Raw genomic sequence first — 24,829 nt, 5'->3', positions numbered from 1 at the left:
CCTTTCATCTTTTCCTCTGAACGTCTCCCTTGTTACCACAGCACTGAACTTCTCTGCCTGTGCCTTTGGAAGCCTGTGCTCAATTGCCAGGACCATGGGGGGTCTGGGCCAGCATATTTTTTTTCTTGTTTCCTTTGTTAATAGTACCCATGACACACAATTTTCAAACCTGTTATTGTAGATTTACCATTGTTGTGACAAGGGATATTTTGGTTTCTCATTTTTCCAATCTTAATCTTAATTTTTCATTTTTAAATTTTCAAATCCGTTTGCTATCAAAAAACCAACAGTCTTCACGAAAATTCATCAGCATTCTATTTTTTTTATTGTCGCCGAACAAAGAAATTAAATAAAAATAATAGAAATACAAATACCAAAAGAAAGCAGCACAGTATATCTAGAAGAGACTTAAATCAGGTCAGTAGACTACTTAAGGGTGGGACGCGGGTGGCGCTGTGGGTAAAACCTCAGTGCCTAGGACTTGCCGATCGCATGGTTGGCGGTTTGAATCCCCGCGGCAGCGTGAGCTCCCGTGTTCGGTCCCAGCTCCTGCCCACCTAGCAGTTCGAAAGCACCCCTAAGTGCAAGTAGATAAATAGGTACTGCTTTATAGTGGGAAGGTAAACGGCATTTCCGTGCGCTGCGCTGGTGCTGGCTCGCCAGAGCAGCTTCGTCACGCTGGCCACGCTGTCCTCGGACAGCGCTGGCCCCCGGCCTCTTAAGTGAGATGGGCGCACAACCCTAGAGTCGGACACAACTGGCCTGGACGGGCAGGGGTACCTTAGACTACTTAAGACCATTAGGAAAGCCAAGTTTCATGTTGTGCGCAGTTCTTCAAACAATTTTGTATGCAGTTTTGCCTAATAGATCCATGTTTGCAAAGCAGTGTTCCCTAATATAATGCTTTTCTTTCATTAATACATTCATTTGCAAGCATGTTTGACTCTACTATAAGCATTTGTGAACACATTACTTTGCTGGAGAACTGCATTGAAAAATTCAGAGAAGTGTGAATTTCAAGGGATGGCTGTGTTTCGGTTTGTGCATTGTTCTGGAAAGTGGAAATTAAGTTTGCCTTTAAATGCAAACTGGATTCTCCCACATCCCTTGTTGTAACAGACTTTTATGTATTTGCCACTCACTTGGAAGAGTGGCACCAAAGTAAAATTTAAGTGCTGCATTATCATCTTCAACTGTTGTTTCTTTTTCTTTTCTGCTTCACTTTTTGGGGGAGGAAGGAACGATCATAACTGAAGTCTTTCTCAAAGCTACTTGATTTCTAGGCTGTAGTAGGAAGCCTTTGCTAAATCACAATTCCTTTCCTACCATGCTGCAGAAAACAGAAAACCTTCAACAATTCCTGTCTGTATTCATGGGCAGCTGCTGGGCTGATATAGATTACACTTCTGTGTTTATGTATGCAAAATGCAGGGCTTTTAAAAACAACAACCTGTGCTTGCATGATGCACTGGTAATAGATAGCAATCTATATTTGGTGTCATTCCTGTAATTATTGTCCCTACTAGGTGACCCTTTCAAGAATTGATATTAGATTTCCTGATGAGATACAGCATCGACTGTGAAAAGCACCATTTCCTGCATCGTGTGAAGTGAAGGAGTGGTTAAATGTGAGCCCCTCTGGGGAAACTGATGGAAAATTTGCATTACAAATATGAAGAACCCCGCACAGAAAGGTGTTGAGGTCCTGGGGAAATTGGCACACTGTTGAAGCATCATTCCTGATTTTGAGAGTGTCTGCGCAACCAGCATAGAATAAAGACAGATGAATCAAAGGAGACAGAAATCTATTCAGACCAATGCAAACAATGCCTGTTATGTGAAAGGTCTTTTAAGAGATGCCCAGGCTGCACTGTGAACACAGATTTTGCTTCTGACCCAGCCAGATATTTAGAGATGAGGGACCACTGGCTCTCCAGGCATTGTTGGACCCCAGTTCCCATCAGCCCCACCAAGCATAGTGATGGCCATGAATGATAGGGAGTTGTAGTCCAGCAAAATGAGGTGGCCCATAGGATCTCCCATCTGTTTTCTACAGGAGTATATGAATGACCTTGCTAGATCAGACCAAGACCCAGCTCTGTGAACATTATGTTTCCAGTGTCAGGGTGCTACATGCTTGATTTGGTCTACTTGAAAGGGAATGAATGAAATGCCCCCAAAATACTCATTTTAGCTCCTTTGAATCTTTGCTTCCTCACCTGTTGGTAGCATTCATTCCAGTAGGCCCAGGAGAGATGAGAAGCAAGGCCATTTCATCAGTTCTGCTATAAGACCAGCTGCAACAAGCATCTCCTGTCTCTGAACTGTTTCCATTTCAGAAGCTCATTGTAAGGTCTGCTATTTAGCATCAAGAATTCGTATATGACGTTGCTTTCTTCCTCTTCCCTTCCTCTCCCCTTTTCCACCCCACATTGACAGATTGCTTTAACTGATTGTATGAAATCTGCCCTGGGAGCTTTTTCAGAAGAAGAGCAGGTAAAAGCGCTAAATAAATAAAACAATTGGCAGGGAAGGGAATAGCGCAGTTTATGCTGCTGGTTTCAGGATGCTGCCGCATGTGATCTGGCACAATGGTGGGGCCCAGTATTGCATTGCAACCAGACGTAAGGTGTGTTGCAAATTAACAACCATACAAATATATGTGTTCGTAAAATCACCATTGCCACCACCGTAATCACAATCATAATCAAGAAGTGGGTTCCCAAATACGTATTTGGGTTAAAGGTGGGTCCTGGATCCGAAAAGCATAAAATAGCTGTATTCAATGCAATAATTGTGTAAATGGGGAAACTTCCACTTTTTCAACAGGACTTTCCTGCCCTTTAGGAAAAACTTTCTAACCATAGGAGCTGTTCAACAGTGGAACTGTCTCCCTCAAGAGGTTGTGGATTCTCCTTCCTTGGAGGTTTTTAAGCAGAGGTTGGATGGTCATCTGTAATGTATGATCTAGCTGAGATTCCTGTATTGCATTCTATAATTCTCACCCCATGCCATCCTCCAATTTGCTCCAGAGGGTTGGGGGAATCCATGGAACAGATTCCATTGCCAATGAAAAATCCTTGAGCTGATGGAATGTTTGCTTCCACCCATAAGCTATTGCCTCCTCCTGGCCTCTGCATGCCCACTTACGCTTGCTCAGTTTCCACATCTATTCACATCCATAAAACCTACTCTGCATAAGCTGATCACAATAAACCTACTGGTACTCTCTTCTCCAAAATATTGCTCTCTACTTTCCCGCAGTTCAAAGAATAGGAATCACAAAGTAATATCTAAACAGTCGGCTGCATATGCACATGTATACAGATGCATCCTATACAGAGCTCATAAGTTTCACCTGAATTCAGTACGTAACCTACAGATTCAAACTGCTTTGTAAAAAGAGAGAGAGAGAGAAGGGGAAGGATGAAATGCAACAGGATTTCATGGCTATGTGAACATACGACAGCCTTTTAAATTATTTCCAGCAGTAGAGCAAACATCTAATTTAAATAACCCATCTGGCACAAAGCAGCGTATTTATATGACAAGTGCACTATTCATTTAATTTTATATAAGGCATTTGTTCAGGCATAGTTCATTTTTGGTTTTTCTGCAGCTTTCCGGTGGCTATTTAAGGTTTAAGGCAGCATGCTAATTTTGATGAATATTTCAGAGTGAGTGAAAGGCAGCACCACAGAGAAAGCACATGGGACATTATTAAGGAATCAGTATTTTAAAATAGTTACACTTGAAGGACCCAAGCTTGTTGATTCCCCCTACTTTCAGTTCAAGAGGTGGAAGTGGTTGCAATATTCAAGGTACAACTTGCTCCAAAATAACTACCAGCTGATAAGAAGTCTTTATCAATTGATAAATCTGACTGGGTGTTAGGGATGGGAGAGACCTGGGATTCAGCTTGCATTGAAAGGTGAACCTATTGCAGCTTCTGAAATAATACAAGACCTGAATATAGTCATCAACTGAAATTAACACTTTCCTGAATTTTGCAATGTTGTTCTTCAGCTGAGTAATGTGTGTCTGGGGCAAACTGTAGATTGCAAAATTCATTTTGACCAGAAGGGGGAAAATGTAGTCAATTTTAAATTCTTCAGAATACAGAGCATAACATAGCAGCTTGAAACCAGGATCACAGATCGAAGAGGTGACAGCGCAGAGTCAGAAACACATCTCTCTCTCTTTTTTAAAAAAATAAAATTTAAATTCACAGATAAAAGGTGGCCCATGCAAACTTCTGAAAGTTACACATGCAACATGCATATACACATCACACATGTACATACTTTCACACTTCTTCATTTACTCACACACTCCTATTCAGTCTCTAGCTCTTACGCTCCCAGACAAATGTATATACACAATAGGCTGCCCCCCCAAAAAACCCCATCCCTAAGTGTGGTAGGGGGTATTTTCAATAATGGAAGAATTGGACATGGGGTTAATTTCCTTCATGGGCACAAATCACCCCGGGTATGAGATAGGCCAACAGGTGCAGGGTCAGTCAAGCCAGTTGATATGGCAATGGCCCAGTGCCATCTATAGAAGTGGTTAAGACATGCCAATTCATTAGTCAGTCAGTGAGTCTGTCCCTGAATCAGAGTCTGTGTTATGTCTTGAACTGCTGGAGCAACAAGAATACTTTGTTCTGTATCTGTATCTGCAAAGTTTATATATCAAAGTCTGGAACTGTATTACTGAAGTCTTTATCTTCTGCAACAGTAAACTATTTGGACCTTAAGCTGCCCATTAAGCTGTCTCTGTGAGATGACTTGAACAGGGGATAACTTCAACTGCATGGGTATGCCATCTCAGCTTCCCAACAGGGACCAGTCACAGCTAGGGAAGGAAGCCTTGGCAGATGATATTTCAGCATCTCATACCTGGGTAATCTTCAAAGTGAGAACCTTCATGAAATAGTTTGATAGGTATGCATTTGCCGGGGTGGCAAGTTTGACATCTGCTCACCACTGCCTGAACTATCTTGAAAAGTTCAAGTTAAAACTTTGCATAAAATGGTAGTAGCATAATTAAAATCAACAGCAAGGTAAAAAAAGATTAAGACACGTCAACATTTTGCATGTCCAGATAGGTATGCCTAAACAAAAATCTTTTTAGCAGACACTGAAAACCCTTTGAACACAGTAAAAGGTGAGATCTCCAGATGGTTTACAACTTTACATGAAACAAAAACCCTATATTAAAATACTATAACTGCAAATATACAGAGATACATCAATTAAACAGATAATAAATAAAACATTCATTAGAATATCAATTAAAAAATAAATGTGGAGGGGAAATTTAGGCACAGCATCATGCATAGAGTGGGGCCATGTATTTGAATGGTTGCATAAAATGGAACAAGGTTTTGCTTCCTAACTGAGATTAAGAATCTGCAATGCAGTCAACAGTACCCTGAGAGCACTCAAGGAAGTGGCTGGCACCTTCGATAGTGATACTAACACCCATTTTGGCATTTCAGCTGTGAACTTAACCAGAACTTGAAAATAGAACAATCATTTCTCAAGCAGCCCTTTTCCATGCTATGCATTTAGATGAAAGAATTCTGCGTGGCTTCCATGGTATATTGTAGTGTGTCCCCATTTCTAAAGACGGAACAAAACTGTTTTAAAAGCAGCCAACACCAGCTGAAGGTCTGCTTGGTTACACAACCTAATTACAAAACCTCTGTGAGCTCCAAAAAGCCATTGCACACAGTAAGTAAATGTATCACAGCTAAATAATGCCTGGCTGGTGGTAATACATTCTGCACTTCGAAAGTAATTAAAAACAAAACATTCATTTGGGCCTGCAAATTAGAGAATGATGAAATCTTCCTACTATGTAGAGTTGCCGTATGTCCTCTTTTTCCAGGACATACCCTCTTTTTCATGGGTATGTAAAATGAGAGTCGTCATAGCAATCCATAGTTAAAAGTTGAAGTTGGAAACTGTGTCCTCTTTTTTGCTCTTCAAAATATGGCAACCCTCCTTGGGAGTTTAGTTAAGAATCACAGCAAATATATTTCTAGTGACAGGTTGGTTGTGCTGATGGAGTAATCTTCTTAACACTACAATGATACCTTGGTTCTCAAACTTAATCTATTCTGGAAGAAACCAAAGCGTTCCAAAACCAAGGCGTGCTTTCCCATTGAAAGTAATGCAAAATGAATTAATCCATTCCAGACTTTTAAAAACAACCCCTAAAACAGCAATTTGACATGAATTTTACTATCTAATGAGACCATTGATCCATAAAATGAAAGCAATAATTAATGTACTTTATTATAAAATAAATAATACAGTATTTTAGATTTTAAAAAATTAAAAAAAATTACGTGCACTGATGATAGTCATTTCTAACGTTTATCCATTTCCACAGTCACACAATCAACCAATCAGTGGCTGAACACAGTCACACACAAAAATTCATCGAAAAAGCCTCGAAAACAAAAGTGCAAAATAAATAGCAACAACAGAAGCGCGAAAGTTAATCAGTTTCAGAAGTCCGTTTGACTCCCAAAATGTTCAAAAACCAAGGCACAACTTCTGATTGGTGCAGGTGCCCTGGAAACAATAGCTGATAGCTGCACCGAATGTTCGGCTTCCAAAAAACGTTTGAAAATCGGAACACTTACTTCCGTGTTTTCAGAGTTTGAGAACCAAACCATTTGAGAAACAAGGCATTTGAGAACCAAAGTACCACTGTGCAGTGGTACCTCGGGTTACATACGCTTCAGGTTATATACACTTCAGGTTACAGACTCTGCTAACCCAGAAATAGTACCTTGGGTTAAGAACTTTGCTTCAGGATGAGAACAGAAATCGTGCAGCGATGGCACGGCGGCAGCAGGAGGCCCCATTAGCTAAAGTGGTGCTTCAGGTTAAGAACAGTTTCAGGTTAAGAACGGACCTCCAGAACGAATTAAGTACTTAACCCGAGGTACCACTGTACACTGAATTCCCCCCTCCCAAATCTTGAGTCCTAGACTGCTGGGATGCCAAAATCTTTCTCATAATATTTTCTATAGAACTCTCCCTTTTTCTTCCATGGAACAAACAACCTGCAGACTCAGCAGCAATGTATCCCTCAGAGGAGAGCGCCAAAGTTTCTGACATCCAATAAGAACAGCTTCGTTTAAATGAATGTGAAGCTCATGCATACGGTAACTTTCTTCTCACATTAGAGCCCTAGTGATGCTCTTGTTTACAGTTATTGTCTCATCACAGTGATTATTGTGCATGTTCAGGACCTGATGTGTATATGTGCATAATCTCCCATTTCCTTGAGCTATTGAATGAGAACACAAGAAAACAAGTTTATTAATCTTACCTTCCTTAGCGTTTTTGATACAGCCTTAATGCTGCATTTAAATGCAATTTTCTTTGTGTTAAATTGCTTCTAAGCCTAGTAACGCAACAGTTGAATATTAGCACTTTTTTACATATTCACTGGAAATGAAGACATATTTTCGCTTTTGTTTACAATCGCTTATGGGAAAAGAAGAACAATAATGTTTTTCATCATGTGGTGTAATAACAAAAATGATGCCTAAGGTAAAGAGAGATTGGCTTCCTTTTATGCAAACAGCAGGAATCCTGACACCCATCATTATGGAATCTTGAAGCTTTGCAAGAAGACTTGTTTGCATATGTCATCTTAAATATCAAGCAGTGGTCTAATTAAACACATTGCACCATCAGTCTAACACCTATTGAAGTGCTCCATTTTAGACGCTGCGATTTAACTGAATGATGAAGAATCATGCATTATTATTATTTTAAATTGTTTTTTTCCTGGGTTGAATGTGTGTGCACTGCAATGAATATAACTTTACAGTGGTGCCCCGCAAGACGAATGCCTCACAAGACGGAAAACTCGCTAGACGAAAGGGTTTTCCGTTTTTTGAGCTGCTTCGCAAGAGGAATTTCCCTATGGGCTTGCTTCGCAAGACGAAAAACGAAAACGTCTTGCAAGTTTGTTTCCTTTTTCTTAACACCGTTAATACAGTTGCGACTTGACTTCGAGGAGCAACTCATAGAACGCAGTGTGGTAGCCTTTTTTGAGGTTTTTGAAGACTTTGGTGATTTTTGAAGCTTTTCCAAAACTTCTTTTAAACTTTTAAAACTTTTTTGGGGGGTTTGGATTTTGGGTTGGGGTGTTTGGAATTCAAGGACTTGGTGTTGGGGAGGGGTTTGCAAGAATCTGGAAGCTTGTGTGGTTTTTTTCTGCATTTTTATGATTTTCTGTGACCATTGGGCCACTCTGCTGTTTTTTTTAAAAAAAAATCTGGATTTGAATTTCTGTGTGGTGGGTGGCTGGGGGAACAGTTGAGGAGGGGGTTATTCAGCAAGAAGCAAAGAGTGGAAGAGGCACCTTCTTCGAGTTGTCCCCCAGAGTCTTAGAAAATGTACTGTACACTTTGTTGATTTTTAAATGTTTTTCTGTCATGTTTAGAAACTTAATTTATTGTTCCTTCAATTTTTGAAATGCTCTTTACAGTATGTGTGAATTTAAAGAGCACTTAATAAACTCTTGTTGTTCCAAATTTGACTTTGTTTGGACTTTTTTTGACCATAGGAACGCATTAATTGAATTTCAATGCATTCCTATGGGATTTCGTGCTTCGCAAGACGAAAAATTCGCTAGACGAAAAAACTCGCGGAACGAATTAATTTCGTCTTGCGAGGCACCACTGTACATGTTCACCACCCACTTCACAGATGGTGATTATTAGTTTGGCGTTGTTGTTTTTAGGGTTGATGATGGTCAGTATTTATATTATTGAGGACATTTTAAATTTAAAAAATGTGATGGACTGGAAATGTGTAGAACTCAATTTAAGATTGGAAAGATGAGAAACAGAAAGAAACTGAAGTTGACAGATCCACCCCATCCCTCAATAGCAGGGGAACTGCAGGAGCTTGCTTTATTGCTGCAGCAGCAAAGTTAATGTGATTGTGGGTGGCAAGGGCTTAACTAGCTGTTGCTTTGTTGATGTGCTTAGCAATCACATTGTGTTTTGTCTTCATTGAGTACCAAGCATGGGGGACAGTTGTGATTGGCACTGCAGCATGCAAGATGAAACTTCCCCAGCTATGAACTAGATAAAAAAAAATCACCCCACCTGCACAGTCAAGGGTGGAAACATCCATGGATTCCATAGAAAGAGCTAAAATCCAGCAGCCTCTCAATATTGTTTGACCACTCAAATCTGGAGCTTTTAAAGCAAACGTGAAATATTGGCAGAGCCAATGGTTCTCCAACACAACATGTAATGTGGAGAAGAACAATAACTCCTTATGACAAGTTCCTCACTCTTATGACACCATAGGTCCCTTTTATACAAAGCATTCTACATGTGAAGGCACACAAAGAAACAAAAGAAGACATCTGTGTTGATTTTCTGCACTTTTAAAACTTGCGGCAATTTTCATCTGATCATTTGGAACTTTGGCACATCTCACTGGGTAAATCAAGTTTTTAAGCCAGTAGGTGTGTTGCCATTTTTAGAAGATATAGAATATTTAGGCTTATAATGGCAGAATCTTTTTTTTTGTGCTCTTTGCCTAAACTATAAAAAGGAGCAGTCCAATATCCCTTTAATTTGTCTGTGTCAAGGCTGCTGTGTACTCTCCATTCAAGGACTTGCAATATATATATAACCCTACATTCTTTGGGAGAGTTGAGAGTAATTTTTTAATTGTTTGCCAGTGTTCTGGGTCTGTAAGTGCCATTAGCTTTCACAACATTTTTGTGATAATGCTTGGGGGCAGGGGCCAGAATCCAGAGATTCTGGCAATATTATTCTGGAGGGGGGGAATAGATATTGTGCTGGTGCAGTCATTACAACACTGATTTTGTTTTCTGCTCTACCTTTACTCAGATTCCAAGGTGCTCCATCAACAACAGACACTTTTATAGTTAACTTGGAGTCTCTACATCAAGCCAAGTAAGCAAATAGAGTTCTTTCCTTAGCATTAAATTTCACTGCTAGCATTTCAAATCTTTCTTTCCTTCACTCCAAATATTTCTCTGTTTTACTGACTTGTCAGTGTGTCTGATGGCTTAGTTTTATTAGTATTTTACAGCATGATTCACAGAATGCTATTTAATTATATTTTATGAACACTCACGTTTTTTCCCCTCTAACCTGGCATACTTTCTAATGCTGCAGAGATCATTCAACTCAAGAGCGTATTTTGCTCAAGGGGAGATTATCCGATTCACAGTGTGCTCATTGAGTATGCTGTCTTAAAATTTTAAAAATTCTTTGTTTGATGCCTTGCTGGCTTTTCCTCAAAATCATTATTCCATATACACTGAAATGGGCCATTTGCTGTTCAAGCCTATATATGTCTGCTCAGAAGCAAGCCTGAGAGGGTTGGACTTACTCCCAGGTCAGTGTATGTATAGGATTGCAGCCTCAGTCAGTCACTTACATTAATTCTGCTGTTAGATGAGCTGTTTCGTAGCCAAATATTCTTCTTATTTTTATACTTTACAAAAAGCTACATATAGCTCAAAATGTGTTGGAGTTTGAGACTTCCGGAGGCGGCGCGAAACGGTAATGGCGGTCCTCTTCAGCTTCTGAAGAGGGGCTCTGCAGAAAAGGATCGTGCGCTACCTCATAGCGACGATCCATCAAGAAAAACCACGAGCAGAGCGAGCTCGTGGCCGTGGGACTCGGCGGGCACCTGGAGCGACCCCCGAAACGAAGAAGGGACCCCGTAAGGGGCTCCGGAAGCGTGGAGGGAAAGCGGTGCTGTGAGTTCATCGCTCTTTCTGCTGGAGTGAAGCCGCGCGGCTGCTACCGATGAGCGCTGACCTTTCTTCCTTGGAATTGGATTACAAATCTACCTACTCGTGAGTAAGGATTACTCTCTTTTGGATTACAAATTCTGGAATTTGGCTGAAAGCGAGAGACGAAAAAAAGGAAGTCCGTCTCTTCGCATTGCTTAAAGATCAAAGACAAAGAACTGACAGCTGGAAGCGACTTCAAAGGGATTTAAGAACTGAAATCATCGTGCGTAAACGGATTTGGCAACGGAAAGGGTAAAGGAAAGTTTTTCTTCTTTTTTATGGTACTGATTTGAATTGGGAACTTTCTCCTCATTGTTGGATTACAAATTAAAAATACCAAGTATCGGGCTGGCAGGGGGAAGAAGAAGTGTCGCTGCGGGAATTGTATCTGAAGTGGAATTTGATACATTTGGGCGCTTATGGAGGCTACTTTTAAAGAACTGTAGCAGGCACCTTTTGGAGGGACATTGTGGCAACCTGTGAGTACTCTGTAAGCTTTAAAGAGGAGGAAAAAAGTTTATTTCTTCCTTTCTTTTAAAAAGGGCTATGTTGAACTTTTTGGGACTGCAGAGACTTTAATGGCGGATAAACTTCTTTGCTTCTTTCCTGAACTGCAATAATACTCCCTCTAGTGGAGTTCTGGATTTACAAGTGCCTGGGAACAAACTTTATTTTGACTCTCTGTGGCTTTCCTTGGTAACTGTGAGATTGCCTTTCCCATGGGAAGGCTGACAATTTGACCTTGAGCCATAGACAGGTGTGGAATGAGTGGTCCACCGAAAACAAGGGCTAAAGCGAGAGCTGGGAAAGGACAACTTGTACAAACAACTTTGACAACTCAACCATGTAGATCATCTGTCCCAGCTGTGTTAGACGAAGCTGGTCAGACTGAAACAGAGGATATGGCTGCAGGAGGAGCTGAGTCTACTTTATTAAAACAGATGCTAGATCAATTTGCAATCTTAAATAAGAAAGTGGACGAACAGACAGCAAAAATAGATATAGCCACATCCTCCATTACAAAACTTACTGAACAAGTGACACAACATGCACAAGAAATTGGAAATCTTAAAGACACAGCATCTGAGAATCGGAAGTTGTCTGAAGCTGCCAATTTGAAAGCCGATCAAGCAAATAAAAAAATTGAGGAAATAAAAGGAGAAGTAAGGCCACTCTTTAAACATATTAGTGACCAGCAAGCCTATCTGTCTATGGTCGAATTGAGAAATCGGGAAAATAATCTGAGGCTCCGCCTTATCCCAGAACTTGAGAAAGAAGATTTGATTGGCTATTTGACAGAGGAGTTCTCCAAATTCTGGGGTATAAAAGTTGATCAAGATTTTAAAATAACAACTGCATTTAGATTGGGAAGAGTGACAAGGAAGGACAGACCTAGGGACTGTTTGATTATTTTGAGATCTAAACAGGAGAGAGACAAGATATTGGACCTACATTTTAAGAAATCACTTGAGTTCCAAAACAAGAGAGTGGAAATTTACAAGGATATACCAAAACAACTTCTGGACCTCAGAGCTGTGTATATGGATCTAGCGAGATTACTGAGAGGCAACGGGATACCTTACAGGTGGGAGTTTCCTCAAGGGTTATCTTTTACATATAAAGGAAAGAAAATTAAAATCAAAACACAAGAAGACTGCCAGAAGTTCCTGCACGACCACGGAGAGGACCTACAGAAGGGGATAGCGGCTCCTTGGCCACAACCACTGCTTGGAGCAGCACCATTGCCTACTGCCTTGGGTACGGAGGAAAAAGAGGACACCTCATTATAGAGTAACAACAGATTGATCAAGGATGTCCCTGCAGCTATATAGTTGGAATATTAATGGCGCAAATTCCCCGGAGAAAAGGAGAAGGATCTTTCATATTTTGAAAAAAGAACATTTGGACATAATTTGTCTGCAGGAAACACATGTGACGAAACTGCAAAGGAAAGTTTTAATTAATAAAAGATTGGGCCTAGAATTTATTTCATCAGACAGAGTCAAGAAACGAGGCGTGGTGATCTATGCAAAGGAGAATTTGTCACCAAAACTTTTGTTTAAAGATGAACATGGACGAATTTTGGCAATTGAAACACAAATTCAAGGAGAAAAAGTTTTGATATTAGGAATTTATGCACCAAATGAGGGGAAATCGGAATTTTACAAGAAACTGCATGAGACATTGCTTGACTATCTGGACTATACTAACATCATCATGATGGGAGATATGAATGGGGTGGTCTCTACCCTAATGGACAAGTCCCAGAACCAAAATTTGACTAAGGACGGCAGACTACCTAAAACCTTTTTTGAACTGACTGACAATATGGATTTGATTGACACTTGGAGGACAAGGAACCCCCTAGGTAAGGAGGGAACATTCTTCTCTGAGGCCCACCTGTCATGGACAAGAATCGACCAGATTTGGGTAACTAGAGGGCTGGCACCTAAGATGGTAAGAGTGGAAATCTGCCCAAAGACTTGCTCCGACCATAATGCTCTGAAAATGGAATTAAGACTTACTCCAGCTGGTTCCTTCAGATGGAGAATGAATGACAACCTGTTAAGAGATCAAGAGATTGTAAAGAAGGGCCAAAAAGCTTTAAAGGACTATTTTGAGATTAACTTGAACACCTCGGTGGAAAAGAGAATAATCTGGGACGCAAGCAAAGCAGTAATGAGAGGGTTTCTGATACAACAGAACACAATAAAGAAAAAACTCTGGAATGGAAAAAAGGATAAGATATTAGAGAAGATAAAAGATGGAGAGAAAAAATTGAGATTAAATCCAAAATCAAAAGAGACTTTGAGAGAAATTAAATTCCACCAATCACAATATACGAAATTGATAAATCAAGAAGTGGAATGGAAAATTAAACAAATGAAACAAAGATCTTTTGAATCAGCAAATAAATGTGGGAAACTGCTAGCATGGCAGTTGAAGAAAAGACAAAAATTGAACTATGTTACCAATCTAGAGGTTGAAGGGAAAAACATTCAGAAACCAGGTGAAATTAGAAAGTGTTTCCAGAAATATTTCAAAAAACTGTATACGCAAGGGCCCGAGGAAGTGTTTGAGATGGACCAATTTTTGAAGCTTAATGGCCTACCAGAACTTTCTCAGGAAAAGAGATCAATCTTGAATCACAGAATAACACAACAGGAAATTGAGGCTGCCATTCAGAATATGCAGTTGGGCAAATCTCCAGGTCCTGATGGACTTACCTCCAAATATTATAAGACATTAAAAGACTATTTGATACAACCATTAATGGAGGTTTGTAACCAGATTATGGACGGAGGGAGAGCACCAGAAACGTGGAAAGAAGCTTTCATTACATTGATACCTAAAGTGGAAACTGAAAAGACTCAACTAAAGAACTACCGTCCCATCTCACTCCTTAATGTGGATTACAAAATATTTGCAGACATTTTGGCAAATAGATTTAAAAAGGTATTGAATGAAGTAATTCATAAGGACCAGGCAGGCTTTCTCCCGGGTAGACATTTGTCGGACAATACCAGGAACATCATTGATATTTTGGAATTCTTGCAAACTAATATTAACACTAAAGCAGTGTTAATCTTTATAGATGCGGAGAAGGCCTTTGACAATATTTCCTGGAAGTTTATGAAGAAGAATTTGGAAGGGATGGGAGTGGGACGGGGGTTTGTAAATGGTTTAGAGGCAATCTATTCAGAACAGAAAGCTAAGTTGATAGTGAACAATGTGGTGACAGAAGAGTTTCAAATTGAAAAAGGAACACGTCAAGGGTGCCCTCTTTCCCCCTTATTATTTATCTCGGTCCTGGAGGTGCTCTTGAATATGATTAAGAAGGACCGGCAGGTACAAGGAGTACAGGTCGGAGAGAAACAATATAAACTGAAAGCTTTTGCAGATGACTTGGTTTTAACGTTAAAGGAGCCAGTATCTAGTACAAAAAGAGTTTTAGAACTGATTCAGGAGTTTGGTCGGGTGGCGGGTTTTAAGTTGAATAAACAAAAAACTAAGGTATTGGGTAAAAACTTGACATCTTTAGAAACAGATGGGTTTCAGAGGGAAACAGAGTTAAATGTGGTGAAAAAAGTGAAATACCTGGGGGTAAACTTGTCTTCAAAAAATTTGAATTTATTTAAAGATAACTATGAAAAATGTTATACAGAAGTGAAAAAAGATTTAGAAATTTGGTCAAGATTGAAACTTTCCTTGTTGGTTTTTACTTAAGAACACTGATGTCCTAGATCTGGAAGGGTTTAACAACTCTTTAGGATGGCATGCGTATTTGTGGTACGACAAGGTAAAAACACACAAAATGTTTAAAAACCATATTGTCAGAAAAGCAATCTTTATAGTCTGGACAAAATATAAGGATTTGCTAGAAAACAAGACCCCGAGGTGGCTATCACCAGTGGAGGCCAAGGCGCGGAAAAAACCCAATATGGAGGTCGGCTGGCCGACATATGGGGAAATAATAGAAAAAATTGGAGATAACTGGAGGTTACAGAGCTATGAAAAACTAAAGGATAAGGTGCAAGATTGGTTCCATTATGCCCAGATTCAAGAGGTATTTAAGATGGATAAAAAAAAGCAGGCTTCCAGGTGGAAAAATCGAAATTAGAGACAGAATTGTTAGAACCAAAGACTAAGTTATTATCAAGAATGTATAACTTGCTGCTTAAATGGAATACTCAGGATGAGACAGTTAAATCGGCCATGATAAAGTGGGCTCAAGATATTGGGTACAACATCATGTTTGAAGACTGGGAAAGGTTATGGACCACCGGTATGAAATTTACGGCATGCAATGCCCTGAAAGAAAACATTATGAAAATGATATACAGGTGGTACATGACCCCAGTCAAACTAGCAAAGATATACCATTTGACTGACAATAGATGTTGGAAGTGTAAAGAGGCCGAAGGGACATTCTTTCACCTGTGGTGGACGTGCCCTAAAGTGAAGGCCTTCTGGGAAATGATATATAATGAGTTAAAAAAGGTGTTTAAGTACACCTTCCCTAAGAAACCAGAGGCCTTCCTATTGGGCATTGTCGGCCAAAAGGTGTTAAAGAAGGATAGAACGTTTTTTATGTATGCAACTACTGCAGCAAGGATTCTTATTGCCAAATACTGGAAGACTCAAGATTTGCCCACACTGGAAGAGTGGCAAACGCAGCTGATGGACTACATGGAATTAGCCGAGATGACTGCCAGGATCCGTGACTTGGGGGAGGAAGCGATGGAGGAGGATTGGAAAAAATTTAAGGACTATCTGCAAAAGTTTTATAAATTATATGAGCTATAAAAATTCGCACGATTTGGAAAGATTAGACCAGTAAAGAGAGTGGAGGACATATGAAATTAAACAAAAATTAATGATTGAACCAATGTTTAAATGTTGAAAATGACATTATATTCGTTTTTTATTTTAGATTAAATTGAAAATAAGTAATTTAAACTAAAACGTAAGCTCTCGAAAGTATAATGAAACGCATGAAACAAGATTATAATTTGTTGACATCTTTATTGTAAAGAATGCACTGTGAAGGGGATGTGGGGAAGTCCGATAGGAAATTGAAATAAGTTTTGGAAAGATCTATTTTTTCTTTCTTCTTTCTTTTTCTTCTTTTCTTTTCTTCTGCTGCTGAACTGAATGTATGTCTTTATTTGGAAAAATGCAATAAAAATATTTAAAAAAAAAACAAAATGTGTTGGAGTTTGAGATTATTATTATTATTATTAATTTGTACCCTGCCCATCTGGCTGGGTTTCCCCAGCCACTCTGGGTGGCTTCCAACAAAATATTAAAATACAACAGTCTTGTAATAAATCTATATTTGTATTTAATTACTGCTAAGTGCCTTGCATCTTACTTATCTGGAAATATAAGGCCTACTTTTTTATTCTGGCAGCAACAGTGAGTTCTGCAGGAATTAAGGGGAGATCATGTGGAATTTTATTCCTTGGCATATATATATATATATATATATATATATATATATATATATATGCAGGTTTTGGTGTCTTCGGGTGTCTTCCCGTGTAAGAGTCGGGGTGTCTGTGCGACGTTTCGACGAGGTCTCACTCGTCATCTTCAGGCTGGTGCTTTCGGCTTCTTGTTACTGGAACAGAGCAGAATCTGGTGTTTGAGTTCCTATAAATACTGTTGAGGGGTGTGGTGTATAGCCTCCAACGTTCTGGGCAGAGAGGAAGTTCCTAGATTAGTGTGCCTTTTCTTCTTTTGTTCCTTAATTACTTGAGGGATATCTTGGGTGATTTCATGAGTGATATTCAGAATATCACTGGGAGAATATCACTGGGTGAATATCACTGGCACCTCCGGATACTGCACCCCCCTGCAATCCCTACACAGATCTGGCTGGCACAAGGCACAAAACCATAGCTCGCCCCTATACACGAAGCCAAGCCAGAGCACAACTAAATGCAGCACAGCCATCTTCTCAGAAAAACTCTTCACAAGCTCAAGAGGTCAAGAACCGAAAGCTTTAGCAACTAATCTACACTTAATGACCCACCCAGTGATATTCTGAATATCACTCATGAAATCACCCAAGATATCCCTCAAGTAATTAAGGAACAAAAGAAGAAAAGGCACACTAATCTAGGAACTTCCTCTCTGCCCAGAACGTTGGAGGCTATACACCACACCCCTCAACAGTATTTATAGGAACTCAAACACCAGATTCTGCTCTGTTCCAGTAACAAGAAGCCGAAAGCACCAGCCTGAAGATGACGAGTGAGACCTCGTCGAAACGTCGCACAGACACCCCGACTCTTACACGGGAAGACACCCGAAGACACCAAAACCTGCATTCCTGTACCCGTGAAAATCTACGAAAGCATATATATATATATATATATATATATATATATATATATATATATATGAAAAAGAGAAAAAACTTCCTCTCTTTTCCAACACATGAAAGAAACAGGACACGAAATTAATTTTGCAGATTCCAAATTGCTCTTTAACATGGAACATCACCACAAGAGAATAATCATGGAAGCCATCGAGATAGAGAAACACCCTCACAACATGAACAAGCGTGACGACACGTCCCGCCTGCCAGACATCTGGAAATTAGCCCTCCCCACAAAAACCGACACCAGAACCAGAGGCACACAGAACGCCGTCACCAATCAACCACACCAGACCCAAACCCAGACCCTCTCCACAGACATATTACAGACTCCATCCAGTAACCAAACTATAGTGGCACCTCCGGATGCTGCACCCCCCTGCAATCCCTACACAGATCTGGCTGGCACAAGGCACAAAACCATAGCTCGCCCCTATACACGAAGCCAAGCCAGAGCACAACTAAATGCAGCACAGCCATCTTCTCAGAAAAACTCTTCACAAGCTCAAGAGGTCAAGACACGAGAGCTTTAGCAACTAATCTACACTTAATGACCCACCCAGTGATATTCAGAATATCACTCATGAAATCACCCAAGATATCCCTCAAGTAATTAAGGAACAAAAGAAGAAAAGGCACACTAATCTAGGAACTTCCTCTCTGCCCAGAACGTTGGAGGCTATACACCACACCCCTCCACAGTATTTATAGGAACTCAAACACCAGACTCTGCTCTGTTCCAGTAACAAGAAGCCGAAAGCACCAGCCTGAAGATGACGAGTGAGACCTCGTCGAAACGTCGCCCAGACACCCCGACTCTTACACGGGAAGACACCCGAAGACACCAAAACCTGCATATATATATATATATATATATATATATATATATATATATATCCATATCCATTTTGGAATCATACGATCACCCCCCCCCCAAGAATAACATCCATCTTATAGTGTTACAATTTTCTTCTTAAATCTTCTTCTATATAATTATCCTTTCCTATAAGCCTTATAGGGGTTTACCCGTTACAGGAGAAATAACCATTCCTGAAAGTTGTACTGTTCATTTTGTTTGGCCCTGACTTTATCTAGGTCACAGAAGTGTAAGGAAACCTCTTTGCCACTTGCAAATTGCTAGAACAGAGTTTTAAAGGGATTTTTTTTTAATACTATATATATACGCACAGTGCTGATAATGCAACAATAAATATAGCAGCATTTACCACTTCAGGTTTTTTCTTCTTCTTTAATTGACCTCTTTCCTCCTTTTTTGCTGTGATTCCCGCTAGTGCAAGAAACAGCTGTGAGCTGCTTCTTTGTAGAGGAGGTGGCTAATTCAGAAATACACTGAATTATGTACTGAACTAAAATGTACTGTTTAGTGTACTGAGTGAACCTCTATCTCCAAAGTATAATGTGTTCTATCCAGTGCTGAGCCAGAGGCATTCTTCTCTTTTTTATGTTTTCATTCAATTTCTCAAAAGTTAGCATCAAAATCATGTTAATACATCAATAAACAATACAGTTTCCCTGCACCACTGAGGGAGAACGCAGGTATTTAAGAGAGTACATTGCACCATAATTGTCCATGTGTCGATGGAGGTTGCCAATTTGATGGATTGGCAGACAGGAAAGTAATAAAAGGATGCTATATTTCCACAGAATTGTTGGAGACTTGAGTTCCATTTAGCGCTTTCATATATTTTCTAAGGTTCTCCATTAACACCACTGTCCATACCTTCTGTCTCCATAAGTAAAGTTGCAAGTTCACTATTTGTTTTCCCCAGTGTTATGCCACCAGTTGTTGGACTGCCACAAGTAGAAATGTTATTAGCTCCTTAGAAGGTAACTCCTTTAGCTCTCTGCGGATAACAGCCAATAAAGCGAACTGCGGTGAAGCATGGCTTGTCTGGTTGCAACAAGACTTACTGTGTTGAATGTTTCTGCCCAAAATGTTATCACAGGTCCGCCACATATGCAATGCTATCTGTATCTCTGTACCCCCTCACCATCCAATGAAGAAAAGCGATGGGTGGAGAAAGAGTGTTTGTTGAGGTTGGGAGCAAATAAGCTGAGCCCATTTCTTTTTAGTGAAGTTGGGATCCCTTTGGAACTGCATTTTTAAAGTAATGTTTAAACACTCCTTAAAACACTTCTAGACTCCTGGTGGACATCACCCTTCCTTCTCCTCTTCATTGCTGGATAGCACTCCTGCTCTGACAGGGACACATGGCTGCTTCAAATTCTTTGCACATTGCTGTCATATCACCGCTCTCTGAAGGACAGATCATGAAGCTGAGGCTCCAATATTTTGGCCACCTCATGAGAAGAGAAGGCTCCCTGAAAAAGACCCTGATGTTGGGAATGATGGAGGGCACAAGGAGAAGGGGACGACAGAGGACGAGATGGTTGGACAGTGTTCTCGAAGCTACCAGCATGAGTTTGACCAGACTGCGGGAGGCAGTGGAAGACAGGAGTGCCTGGCGTGCTCTGGTCCATGGGGTCACGAAGAGTCGGACACGACTAAACAACATCATATCACCAAACATTGGTTGGGTGGTTTCCTTGTTTGTGCAGATTGACTCTGCATATAAGTTTAACAGATATTGATTAATGTGCAGTGCTAGATTAGGTGACCTAAATGTAATGTAATACAGCACTGTGTATTGAAGCATGCGATTCTGTCATTCCAACATCTAGAGTATGATTCTCTGGGTCTGTTATTCAGTTGCCTAGATATTTTTTCTGTAGTCTTTAAATTTGTCATTTGAACCATAATAAGGAAGAAAAGAAACTTGGATTGCATCTCTTTAATTGATGTTGATTAAATTCCTATACATATGCACCCTGATCCCTTTCTGCATGCTAATTGCAAAGTCTCTTTTCATTTTCTTAGCGATCTAACATAACAAGGGAACATGGCTATGCTGAAAAGGGTAGAAGCAAGTCGCTTCCCTCTTAGGCAGTTTAGGCTGGTGTCATCAACTCTTATTACTTAAGTCTTGCCAACTTAATGACTAGTTGATTTTGGGGGGGAGGTGTATATAGAGAGAACAGCTCAGTTTATTTCTGAACCGGTCAGACTAGGGGTTGCACACACCCATCACTAATGATAATTACCTCAGAGAACTTATTTGGCATACTGCTCCCTTACCAAAGAGACACTGTGGGTCTTGAACTTACAGTCATGAAAACTGTAATGTGTTGATGTACTCTCACTGCTGTACTTAAAATAATCGCCACATATTTAAGAAGGCTATATACAGGGCCTAAGGTACACAGCAGTATTTTGACTCTAAAAGTACTCTCACATTACAAACCTGCTTAGGCTACTTTATAAACACATATTCGTGTAATTAAAAAAGAAGAAGATAGTGGTTTATTTTATGTTGAACTATTTTTGTTCTGTGAGAATAGCTTTCCTAATTATCATATTTAGGTGTGATGCTAGTACTTTAGTAAGTAAAAATGACTGCTGCTTTGCTAATTTCCCTTTTCTTTTACTCGTCTTGTCTGAAGAAGGTTTTTCACAATGGCATTCTGCATTACAATGATAAAATGAAAATGTTACTGGCTGAAACGTAAACAAGCAAAGCTTAAATACAATTACATTTCTTTAGAACTATGTTAATGATTTCACTCTTTATCATATGATCCAAGGGCAGGCTTCAATGGCAACACAGTAAAGAGCAAATAAAACATAATGCACCATTGTCAGCCAGCTAGCCAGTCACAAAGCCCTCCGCAGGTCCCCATTGCAGTTGCAGACCAGACCATATCAGGTAAATAGATCAGGTCCTTCTGAGCTCTGTGGGATTTACATTCTGAAAGAGCCACAAGAAGAGTTTTCTTGATACCATGTGATGTTTTGTATTGTTGTCCAGCTCTTTGACTGTAATGACATTCAGAATTAAATTGTTTTGGTTTTAGATTTATTTGATAAATACTAAAAACAGAAGTCAAGTGCTGGTGTCTTCTAACCTGAGTCTGCTTTCTTACTGTTAAAGCCACGAACATTTTTCTTCCTATGACGTAAGACAGCGGAGGCCAATGCCTCTTCCACTTCTCAATGTCAGCTTTTTAAATAATGGAAAATTCTCATTTCACTTTCTCAACACGTCTACGTCTTCTGAAGAAGTAGTTATCTTTTGAGATTTCATGTTGAACAGGAGAAAATGAAATGCTTTTTTGAGCACAGGTATGCACTTACTATTATCTGGGATATGCAGCTGGCCAGGTGGAAATAAGGAGAGGACATGGCCTCTGTGATTTGATGTGCAATTTGATGCCTAATGTTACATTGTATGCACCATTCTCTAATGATTTTTTCATTTCAGTAGAACTTAGGTAACATAATTCATTAACGGACATAAACAGTTCAAACCATGCAGGGCAGTGGTGGTGAACATGTGGCCAGAAGTGGATTTAGGGGAGTGCAACTAGCTTGGTTGCGCTGGGTAAGGAGCCTCTGGGTCACCTCAGGAGTCGCCACAACTGTGATGTAAAATGGAAGACAAGGCCCCAGGTCCACCACTGCTGTAGCATTCTAGCTGTCACTGGACTACAACTCACTGACCTTGCCCATTATGCCTAGGGCTGATGAGAGTTGGGGTCCAACCATATCAGGTGGACCATAGGCTCCTATCCTTGATGTAGGAAGATCATGCCAGAAGCAACATGCAAATTTTGGTTGTTCTGCCCTTCTGTATGTAGAAGAAAAAATAAGGCAGTAAGTGTCATGGTTAGGGTATCAGGCAAGGACCTGGGAGACTAGGGTTCAGTCATGAAGATCACTGGATGACCTTGGTACAATCACAGCCTCTCAGCCTAACCCATCTCACAGGGTTGCTGTGAGGATAACATGGTGAGGAGGAGCTTCTGGGGTGGGGGAAATTAATGGATTAATGAATGAAAGACACCAGCTGGGGAAACAAGAGGAGGAGAAATTTCCAAGGTGCATTAAAAATGTGGTTTATTGGGGCCAGCACATTTGGAATAAGAACTTTGTCAGGAGCAGAGTAAGACCAAAACAAAATCCACTGATATTACTCTTTGGCATTTAGGAGATTCTGTCTCGTCTTGTGCCTGCTTCCAGCATGGCCATCTCATTGAAGCCACTGAGAATGCTCTGTAGAATTCTTTTGCCCAGCAAGATTACTTAACTTTGCCTAGTCTGCCAATCAGTTAGTCAACCCTGCTAGTTTATTATACCCTCAAAGAAGAATGACAACAAGCGGTTCTGCTTGCTTCCAAGAATGGTGCCCACAATATTTTACACTGTCGGATTCCCCACTTCACTCAGATAAAACGTCTGTTGCTAAACATAGAGAGAACACTGCCAAGACTACAAACAACAAATAAGGTGTTGTTTTTGTCACAAAGTGCTTCCCATCCACATGTTCCTTCCTCTAATGAAGAATCTGTGCTGGTTTCCTTCCATCAACAATCTTAAAAAGTCATGCATGGACTTTGCTTTGTTTTCATTAGCTCAGTACAGAATGGGAGGATCAATGAATGGGAGGCTCAAATCAGTTGAAAAAAGAAAGTTCAGAAATCAATTACCTTAATTTGCTAAGTAAAGCTGACAGCTTTATAAGGCATCACATTACATCCTACACTCATTTAGCCACCCAGTATTGTCTATAGGATTTTCAGCCAAGGGCCTCTCATACCACACCTGGAGGGGCCAGTGATGGAGAAGTGTGTTTGCTAACACTGAGCTGCTTTAGACATTCACAGAATCGTGGCTTTTTTTCAGTAGGAACTTGGGAAAATTCAGTTCTGTCAACTCTCTGGTGGGCTCCATTGCCATTCCAAGAGAAAAGAGATGCATTCACATATCCATAAACATTTATCCGATGAAAATAGGGACGTCCTAAGAAAAAGCGAGACATTCCAGGATCAAATCAGAAACCTGGGACAGCTTCTGTAAATCTAGGAAAGTCCTTGGAGAATAGAGACACTTGGAGGGTCTGCATTTATGGTGAGTTTTGGCAACTCTTTTTCTAGAAAAATAGCACTGAACAGAATGTAGATCCAAAACTAAAGAAAGTGGGCAAGGGAATGAGGTGAAAATAGCTAGTTTTGTTTCTTCTTCTTCTTCTTTTGATTGATCCCTTTTTAATGAGTTTGATCATTCAATGTTATCATTAATGTGTGCCCACGCTCCAGAAATCTTACTGCTGTAACTTTCCTTCTAAAAATGCTCATGTAAATGTCCTTCTTGGAACCAATTTACAGATGGCGTGGGGTGTCGAATGTAGGTATAAGATAATGAGCAAGCGCTCCTCCCCACAAAATCGGCTTTGCTATCTATTCCCACGTGGTGTGTGTATGTTTATACTCATCTATCTTCCTCCATTCAGAATTACTGGCCATTCATTCTGGACAGTTGGATTGGTGAATCCTATAATCATCTCTAACATCTGCAATAAAGGCGTTTTTCACTTTCTAGCACATTGAGATAAATTGGGCAGACGTCAATGAGGGGATTTGTATGCACAGCTTCCTTTGCGCTTAGCTGCAGAATGTGCCTTATGGTGTGCAGTTGTGGCTGCTATGTAAACAGTCTCATATGCTTGCATTCAAATGTACAGTAGATTGTGCCACCACAGTCCATAAAACGTGAGAGTCCCTGCCAAACATCCATCTGTGGGTGTTTCAGTTGACTTCAGTACCGTGGTTGAATTTAGGTCTAACTTCTGATCTCCCTGGTCCTTCCATGGCATCTCTGTTCCTGAACCATGGTTCGAAATAGAGAGAGGCAGCAACACTTTTAAAGTGATTTGTTCAATTTCTAATAAAGCGAGATCTGGACTCCTAGAGTCTTGTTCCTTAACCCTAGGCAAATAGCAAGCAGTCTCTCATCCAGAAGATAGGAATCTGTCTTATGCTGTACCAAGCATCCACCTTGGTCTGGTCAACTACACTGACTGACATGTGTCTTCCCCAGCCTCATAGGAGTCAACTCCTACGGGCCGAGGTCCCTTTGGGCCCCCCAATAAAATATTTGAAACCCCCAAGTTGATAGGCATTGCCATTCAAGTGGTGGGTGGGTGTCACATCTTGTGATTGATTATACAAGGTGGTCTTACACCCCCCCCCAATATTTTATTC

At 40.2% G+C, this 24,829-nt stretch overlaps 1 long non-coding RNA gene across 1 annotated transcript in view; it reads left to right on the top strand.

The window, feature by feature from the left end:
* The window catches only part of LOC309532560, a 124,896-nt gene that overhangs the window by 18,121 nt on the left and 81,946 nt on the right, over positions 1-24,829 (top strand). The window contains exon 2 of the long non-coding RNA XR_014219934.1: positions 9,908-9,973. This is a non-coding gene — a long non-coding RNA (uncharacterized lncRNA). The remainder of the gene's footprint in view (positions 1-9,907; positions 9,974-24,829) is intronic.

This window comes from Podarcis vaucheri (genome assembly GCF_965113315.1).
Source record: "Podarcis vaucheri genome assembly, chromosome: 5".
Classification (NCBI taxonomy): domain Eukaryota; kingdom Metazoa; phylum Chordata; class Lepidosauria; order Squamata; family Lacertidae; genus Podarcis; species Podarcis vaucheri.
The sequence above is the reverse complement of the archived record's forward strand: the minus strand, read 5'-3'. Positions and strand labels throughout refer to the sequence as shown.